Source organism: Schistocerca piceifrons, chromosome 5 (assembly GCF_021461385.2).
Source record: "Schistocerca piceifrons isolate TAMUIC-IGC-003096 chromosome 5, iqSchPice1.1, whole genome shotgun sequence".
In the NCBI taxonomy this organism is placed as follows: domain Eukaryota; kingdom Metazoa; phylum Arthropoda; class Insecta; order Orthoptera; family Acrididae; genus Schistocerca; species Schistocerca piceifrons.
The window spans coordinates 415288321-415296516 of NC_060142.1; the positions used below are offsets into that span (position 1 = coordinate 415288321).

At 44.3% G+C, this 8196-nt stretch overlaps 1 non-coding gene across 1 annotated transcript; it reads right to left on the bottom strand.

The window, feature by feature from the left end:
- Positions 1 to 8124: 8124 nt before the first annotated feature.
- On the bottom strand, positions 8125 to 8196 carry Trnat-agu. Its single transcript has one exon. It is a non-coding gene; the product is annotated as a tRNA-Thr (tRNA).

Consider the following 8196-nt stretch of genomic DNA (forward strand, 5'->3'; position numbering starts at 1 on the left):
AATTATCTCCCCCCTCCCCCGCCACCCCTCTCCGCCCACACTCCCGCCCCCACCCGTCCTGGCCAACTCCCACCCCTCCCACAGCGCGTCCCTCCCCCCGAGCGGCGGCCCCCACACCGCCCCCGCCGCCGCCAACCCCACCCGGATTTCCCCCTGTCTTCACCCCTCGCAAGCCGTAACATCGCGCCGGGCCTTGCTCGCTTGCTCTGCATCTCTCTCTCTCGCTCCCTCCTCCCTCCCACCGCCCTCACTCCCCTGCTCTCTCTGCACTACTCACCCTTTTCAACGCGGACCCCTACGCAACCGAACGGCCGGCCCTTTTTATAGGAACCGTCGGCAAACTCGAACTTTATCTGTATACATATTCAGTGCTCCTTTTAAGCGCGGCCCGTCCCGTTACTGCGAGCGCGCCGGACAGAGCGGAGTACGAAAGGAAGTCCCACGGTTAGGGCAGCGGCCTTCGCGGAAGGCCGGGCGGTTCTGCAGGGACGGCGGCAGACGGGTTCCCACTTGCCAGCAGCCAGCCGCGAGCGGCGAGTTAATGGTCGCTCTGCCGTGTCCCACACTCCCCCGCGCCGCCGGCCCACAAAAGCGGCGTGCGACATGCGCCGTGTCTGCCTACGCAACGGCAGATGCCCGCTGTGACCCGTTCGCTACCTGCTCTTTTTAACCTTTTGCAGAGCGTCTGGCAGCTGTCGTATTCTAATGAGTTCGGAAGCCTGTGATGTGGTAAAAGCGTTCCGGGAAGTTTTCTACGCTCACGTACGAGGAACATCACTGCACACAGATATGTCTACAGGGTGCCAGTATTGACAAAAACAAGACAAAACCATTCGGCAAACATGGGCTCTAAGTTGTGTACCTTAAGAGTTATGAGCACTTCATTATCTTCGATACTGTGAAACACATCTCTTCTACTGAAAGCTCTCTGCTATTACGAGGCCGCGCGGGATTAGCCGAGCGGTCTCGGGCGCTGCAGTCATGGACTGTGCGGCTGGTCCCGGCAGAGGTTCGAGTCCTCCCTCGGGCATGGATGTGTGTGTTTGTCCTTAGGATAATTTATATTAAGTAGTGTGTAAGCTTAGGGACTGATGGCTTCAAATGGCTCTGAGCACTATGGAACTTAACATCTGTGGTCATCAGTCCCCTAGAACTTAGAACTACTTAAACATAACTAACCTAAAGACATCACACATATCCGTGCCCGAGGCAGGATTCGAACCTGCGATCGTAGCAGTCACGCGGTTCCGGACTGAGCGCCTAGAACCGCTCGGCCACCGAGGCCGGCTTAGGGACTGATGACCTTAGCAGTTAAGTCCCATAAGATTTCACACACATTTGGACAGCTATAATGAACGACCTACATAATGCAGTAAACAAACGAGAACACATTCTTTCACTGTGGAACAGCAGACCTGCTGTGTCTGCTTGCTATTACGTACGACCTGCATTTGCGAGCCATCGCTAAAGGAGTTGCTCAATATGGTTCCCATTCACAGTAAGGCATGCTTGTATTCAACGTCTCGAGGAATAACGGACACTCCGAAAAACTCCAGGCTGGTCACGGATACGCTGGCAAGGATTAATGACGTGTTCCTGCAGCGTTAGTACCTCATTAATGAGGCCTGCAGACGCCAAAGACTTAAAGTGTTGACACAACCAAAAATCCAAGGTACTAAACTCAGAGGAATGAGCTAGCCAACGTAATGGACCCCACCCTGATCAATCCATTGCCCAGTAGGATTTTGGATTACATATATGTCGTGCTTGAACATTGTGAATTACCTCGAAGGTAACGGTCTATTGACACACTGTCAGCCCGCATTCAGAAAATATTCTCCAGAAAATATAGTTCGCACTTAACACAACTGGCTTTTTATTCGCACGCTGTTACATGAGTTACGGGCAGGGAATCTCAAACTGATTCCATACCTCTACATATCCAGAAAGCTTTTGACACTGTTCCTCACAAGAAACTTCTGAGAAAATTGCGTGCCTATGAAGTATTGCTTCAGTTGTCCGACTGGATCCGTGGTTTCCTCTCAGAAAGGTTACGAGGCGCAGAAATCGACGGAAAATCATAGAGTAAAACATAACTTATATCTGGCGTTTCCCAAGGAAGTGTTATAGGCCACAATTTATATAAACGATTTAAGAGATAATCTAAGCAGCCCTCGTATATTGTTTGCACATGATGATGTCATTTACCGTCTAGTAAACGAATCAGAAGATCAAAACCAATTGCAAAATGACTTTGACACGATATATGAATGGTGTGAAAAGTGGAAATTGTCTATCAACAAGGAAAAGTGTGACGTCATGCTCCTGAGCACAAAAAGAAATCTGTAAAATTTCGATAACACAATGAATTACACAAATCTAAGAGCTGTCAGTTCAACTAAATACCTAGGAGCTACAATTAGGAAAAATTTAAGTTGGAACTATCACATAGATAATGTTGTGGGGAAAGCAAACCAAAGACTACGTTTTACTGATAGAACACTTAGAACATGCAACAGTTCTACTAAAGAGACTGCCTACACTACGCTTGTTCGTACTATGCCAGAATACTGCTGTGCTGTATGGGTTCCTTACCAAATATGATTGACACAGGACATCGGAAAAGATCAAAGAAGGGCAGCTCGTTTTGTATTATCGCGAAATAGGGCAGAGTGTGTCACAAATGTGGTAAGTGAGTTGGAGTGGCAATCATTGATGTGTGAAAATATTTTGTCACCTACCTACATTGGGAAAAATGATCATCGTAACAGAATAACAGAAACCAGAGCTCGTACAGAAAGGTTTAAGTGTTTATTTTTCCCATGCGCTGTTAGAGTGGAACGGTAGAGAAATAGTCTGAAGGTAGTTCGAAGAACCCTCTGCCACGCACTTATGTGTGAACTGGAGAGTAGTCATGTAAACGCAGATGTAGATTAAATGTCTATGTGAGGTGTTCCCAGACCTTTCCGGAAAAAATGGGCTAGTGCTGCATAATGCATGAACCGCATCTCCATCCATGGTTGGAATTGTACCTACTCTGTCAGGACAGGGAAGACGTTTAACAAGCATTGAGTGCACCTTGCGCCAGTAAACCTGTTTGATGGTACGCAAGGTCATATTAGTCTATCGCCAATAGTTCCTGCCTATGTGTTAACTAAAAATCGACGAACTGCATGTGAATTTGCATCAGGCCAAACGTGTTAGTTATGAACAACGACAATTCCCTCCCGCGTGAAATCGGCCTCGTCTGTGAACAGTATCGTTGTTGTGAAAAGTGATGTATGTCATATCTTTGCAACAGCCATTGGCACAACTGCAGTCTGGCAAGCTAGCCTTATGGGTGAAGCGCTTGGACACGCTGCACATACTGGTATAGCTGTTGATCATGGAAGATCGCCCAGACAAGAGGATGACTAAACCGATAGTTGCTGAAATTGTACGTACAGTAGTTCCAGAATTTTCTTCCACTAGTTGCAATATTAGCTCCTCCACAACAGGAGTACCAATGGTGCGAGGTCTGTCACAATCCTCGTTGTCGGAACTGTGACGCCAGAGTTTGCTAGTCAGTGGAAAAGACGACTGAATAATTGTGCAGACAGTACCCTACATTCTGGATATTTTTCAGAAAAAGGGACACGGGGTTGACGGTTGCCTCTATTTGCCAGAGACCATAATGGAGATTACGTCTACCAAATCCCGTGTAGAATAATAAGTTTCCGTTATGCCGGTAAGTTCAAAGATAAAACTACAATGTAAAAGCATTTCACAAACTTATCAAAACAGAGACTGGTTTCATTAGAACGAACATGCGCTACACTTACCCAGAACTATGAGTAAGGTTTACAGTAACGAAACTAAAAGATGTATACTGCAAACTGTATCCAAGGACAAAAACAGAACAATATGTCCTGAATTGTTTACTGTATTTTGCAGATCGTTCGTAATATCAAAGAGCTCACAACAGACGAGATATGTTTCACAGTAGCGAAGATGAACACTTGGCCCTAGCTCTTAAGGTATGTATTTTAGAGCCGGTGTTGAAGTGGACGTTTTTTCTTGTTTTCGTCCATACTACCACCGCTCAAAGTACAGAATATTTTTAACATCCTGTATAAACAAATATCTGTTTAAGAATTTTCATTGTATGTTCATACAACTGTAGTAGTTCTTTGCGATAACAACCTATAATAAAATAACGGAATGATCGACAGTCGAGCATGAGAGTGAGCGATGTTGATAGTCTACGTTTTGCTGCATACTCAATATGACAGCGGCAGCAACAACGAGTCGTCCCTATTCAGAACGGATTTACACGCTGAGCAATAACGTGCCTATCATGTTGGCTTAGCAGGGTTCAAAATGGCTCTGAGCACTATGGGACTTAACATCTGAGGTCATCAGTCCCCTAGAACTTAGAACTACTTAAACCTAACTAACCCAAGGACATCACACACATCCATGCCCGAGGCAGGATTCGAACCTGCGACAGTAGCGGCCGCGTGGTTCCAGACTCCGGCCAGCATGCAATTTGTTACACAACAACGTTGACACAGTACGGCCGCACGTCCACTACTTGACTGATGCTGCCTGCTCGCAGCTGACTGGTCGAATGCACATCTGTTGTTCACAGTTGTTAGCTCGAGCTGCCACCGCATGACGTCGCGTATATGCCAGGAATAAAATCAGTCTCGGAACTTTTTGCACAGACGGCATAAACATACCATACAGAGTAATTACAACTCCAACGTTACCGGCATCTACAGCTCACTGTGGCAAGTGGCACATGGTGTATGACAACGGTGAATAGAAGAGAAAGAGTGATCAAGTGCATTCTCTTACTGTTTGTTCCTATGATAGCTGTCATGTAACCAGGTTATAACGTAGCATATTCTTAGGAGTTACCATATTGCAATGAAAGCTTAGCTTGCCGTGGAACCGGGAGGAGAGCGGATTTTGGTTCTCACGCTGGCACAGCTGACGCCGGCTACTGGGCTGAGCGAGCCGTGTACTTGCTTAACGCTGCGTGTAATACGTTACACGTACTCTCTACCAATCTGAAGGCGCACTACTAAATATTAACCGATCTTTTTCATACTTTATATACCAAATTCTACGGGTAACACAACCACACTATTAAAATTTCAAATTAATAACTTCAGTACGGTCGGAGTAATAAAATTTACCTAAATCACATAAGAACCGTGCTGGCACTGGAAGCGGAGTTATGGACTTAAATGTATTCATCTATACTATCAACTGAAACTACAACCAAGAGGATAGTTTCACATAATCTAATTCTTTGGAATTTTCTTTAGTTTATTTACCACAGATTTTGTTCAAATGGTTCTGAGCGCTATGGGACTTAACTTCTGAGGTCACCAGTCCCCTAGAACTTAGAACTACTTACATCTAACTAACCTAAGGACATCGCACACATCCATGCCCGAGGCAAGATTCGAACCTGCGAGAGTAGCGGTTGCGCGCTTCCAGACTGAAGCTCACAGATTTGTGACGTTATTAAAAGAACTTTGGAAAATTATTGTTTCATCGTGTTTTGGCTGTGTGAGTGGTTTGGAGAGACTGAGAGAGTGAATGGAGGAAAGACGCAAAGTGAGGGTGTGATATTTTACTAAGAATATGTAGACGCATGCGTGAGAAAGTTGTTGTGCAATAGGAGAATTTGTGATCTATGTCCGAGTGAGTTGGATTTTGTAAAAGGCAGCCAGAAGGGGCGTTGAGTATTAAATGTATTAGTAATTTATTTTTATAGAAAGCAATCATATTTTGTTTTCATTAAATTTTATGTAGTTTCGGAATTAAAAGATTTACTTTTGGTAATGTGATTGGCTGACATTGGAAATACCGCGAGTAAAGAAGTGCTCGAGATGATCTGATTGGCTGCCTAACATACCAGCTAATAGGAATTCAAAATTTCCCGCGCATCTGAGTAGGGGTTTGTGCCTCAGATCTGTGAGTAGAGATAGTCGTTCGGGAGGCGTCTTCTAGTAAACACCTATGTTAAACGGCCCTGATCAAATTTGTACCAAAATGAAGAAATTCGCGCGTTTGATCGGTTCTCGTGTCGTTGACGAAGAGCGACTACAGTATTAAGTATTTTTTGAATTTTTGAGCCTTGTGAGTGGTTTATTTAAGGAGATATTCGTATGTGAACATTTCATGTCGTCCATAAAACTCTGCGTGGCGTGTTTCGTGCAGATAAAGTGGCATTATGGCGAGCACTTTTTCACAAGAAGCCTACTGAACGAATGAATGTGTTAACTCGCAAGTAGTCGTGGGTCAGTGACTGTTTACGACGCTCAAAGTATCGGGTCGGACGATATATCTTCCGGCTGCTTTCGGGTGGGAGCTTGAGACAGTCAGTGACATTGCATAACTGATGTCGGGATATTAAATACGGACTTGACAGCCGTTTTCCTTGTTTTAGAGACAATAAACCAACTTAAAGAAAATCTTAGGCATTTTTTTTTCAAATGCGTTATACTGTAAGCGGGCTGCTTCTGTGTTGGCAGCGCTGTGTAGCGCTTTGCATTGGATCTCTGACTGCACTTTGTAAGAGACTATGTGGATGGTCGGACTCGTTGTTGGAAGTACTGTTGGGCAGTTGGAAGTAAGTAGTCAGCAGCGATGGAAGTACTGTTGGGCAGTTGGAGGTGAACAGCCAGCAGTGATGGATGTTAGATGTGAGAAGTTAGCATTGATGGAGGGTAGAGGTCTGAAGTGTTAGCGTAGGCTAACGGTCTGGAAGTATCCGACTTGAAGATTGAAAATATTCATGATTATATATCTTTGTACTGGACGTCAATGACGATTTTTATTCGTGTTTGAACTGGATGTCACATTATTAAGGTAAAAAAATACATTATTTGGTTTGCAACAAAATCTTTCCCTTGCTAAGCACATGCCTATTAGTAGTTAGTGGCTTTAGTAGTTAGAATCTTTTATTTAGCTGACAGTATTGACGCTCGCTGTATTGCAGTAGTTCGCGTAATGAAGATTTTTGTGAGGTAAGTGCTTAATGAAATGTATAGGTTATTGTTAAGATTTCTTTTTAGTCACGGCCATTCTCTTGAATTAATTATTTGAAGTCAGGTTGCAATTTTTTTGAGCAGTCAGAATGCGTTGCGGTAGAATATTGTGGGTCAATGCTGACATGATAAGAAAAAGTAAAGAGAAAGTATAACGTAGAATTTTCATCTTCTCAGTCATTCAGCAATTTAAGTACAGGTTCACACATTTAAATAAAGAAGTTTCAATACAAGAATCCCGAGTACCCAATAATTTTATTAACTTTCACCTAATGCCCTTGGACTGGAGTTATGTGGCCTTTGCGTAACAGCTATTAGTTGAATTTTTGTCAACGTTGCTTTTACCGGCTAAACCACTATCTACCATCGCAAAGTGAAGGGGTACATAACCCAAAACCTATCCAGGTAGGTGGGCTAATTGTTAAAACGATAGTGGGAGACCAAGCAGCCCCACCACAAGCTGAATGTCAGTCATTTTGTTATTCCGATCTACTTTTAGCTTATCTGTACCTATAGATAATGATATTACAAAAAGTGCATAAACTCAATGTACAGAATTTTAGTCACCAGCTTACAGGAGCACATTGATTGCTTTGGAGCGCTGTAAGTGGTGTGGTCTGGTATACTAAGGGGTTATGCAACCCTCCATCGCTGACGTTAAGCCATGGTGGCGAAGTGGTGTGCATGTCAGTCGGCTACATGGAATCAGCGCAGCAAGGCGTGTCGATGTGAAGACGTGACAGAATGGCAGAAGAGAGCTTCCGTGTTTGGACATGTCCATGACTAAATTGCAAACGCATTTACTTGATTAACTAAATGATCAACGGGGACGGTCCAACCTGCTTATAAGGAATGTTGTATCATCTGCGGCCATTAAACACGGCTTAAGAACTGTGATAGCAGAAAGAACCTAACCGACAGGGACCAGAGACGAGTGTTACGTCTTGTCAGCGACAATCAGTTCCAAAACCCTAGAGGAGTTAAGGAGTTAAGTGATATTACATCGTTCCAGAGACCTTTTCATGTCTCAGACATCTATGACCTATACAGGCAGACTTAAGAAGCGAATGAAAATTTGTACCGAGACCAGGACTCGAACCTGGGTCTTCTGCTCACTAGACAGATGCACAAACCACTGCGCTACCTCGGC